Raw genomic sequence first — 1083 nt, forward strand, 5'->3', positions numbered from 1 at the left:
TGCCAATAAATTCCTTTTGATTATTCAAGCCAATATGAGTTAGGTTTCTCATATATACAACTAAAAGCTAACCGATGCAGTGACCAACACAAAGTGTCATTCCATTCCATGCAAATCCATGGATTTCATCTCCAATGGTAAGACTGAAATTTTGGAACCACCCCTAAGTGACCCTAATTACTAGGAACTTTAAAAGATTTATAAGACACTTTCCCTAGGCGCTGCCTACAGAGGTAACAGCTATCTCCTATTCAGTACCATGGCTGCCCTCACACCCCTCGTGAAACCCAAGATTGTCAAAAAGAGGTGCAAGTAGTTCATCTGGCAGCAGTCAGACCCATATGTCAAAATTAAGTGGAACTGGTGGAAACCCAGAGCCGTTGACAATAGGGTGCACAGAAGATTCAAGGGCCAGATCTTGATCCTAGCACTGGTTCTGGGAGCAACAAGAACAAAAAGCACATGCTGCCCAGTGGCTTTCAGTGGTCCACAATGTCAAGGAGCTTGAAGTGCTGCTGACGTGCAACAGATCTTACTGTGCTGCGATTGTTCACAACGTCTCCTCAAAGACCCGCAAAGCCATTGTGGGAAGAGCAGCCCAGCTGACCATCAGAGTCACCAATCCCAATGCCAGACTGTGTGGCAAAGAAAATGAATAGACAGATTGTGTACACATTGTATTTGTGTTAATAAAACCATAAAATTATGCCATCTGGCATTTCAAACAAAGGCACAAAGCAAAACAAAAAAATGAAACACCTCCAGAAACCTATGCACAGAATTTTAGGTTGGGATTTGAGTTTTAGATGAATCTGCAATCTCCAAGATTCCTTGGTATTTACTAAACAATGCCTCAACATTCTAGAGGGGAAGCTTCAGCCCAGGAACACCCTAGCTTCTCTAGGATGAAATTTGGCTACTGCCCAAGAAAACTCGGTCACACCATGGATTGGCCAGAATTAGGACAACTTCCTAAACAACCACTCATCTCCTTGCGTTTGCTTTTCTGCTTCCCAGAGGCATTGAGGATTTACAGATCAACTAGATAAACCAATTCCTGATACAGAGTTCCTTAGCTTTACC

The 1083-nt window shown here is 42.9% G+C and overlaps 1 pseudogene across 1 annotated transcript; it reads left to right on the plus strand.

Annotated features, from left to right (window-relative positions):
* Positions 1–259: 259 nt before the first annotated feature.
* On the plus strand, positions 260–659 carry LOC308559909 (large ribosomal subunit protein eL32 pseudogene; annotated as a pseudogene). Its single transcript has one exon. The product of its transcript is annotated as a large ribosomal subunit protein eL32 pseudogene (transcript).
* Positions 660–1083: the final 424 nt, after the last annotated feature.

Source organism: Miniopterus schreibersii (genome assembly GCF_964146895.1).
Source record: "Miniopterus schreibersii genome assembly, chromosome: 7".
NCBI classification, from domain to species: Eukaryota; Metazoa; Chordata; class Mammalia; order Chiroptera; family Miniopteridae; genus Miniopterus; species Miniopterus schreibersii.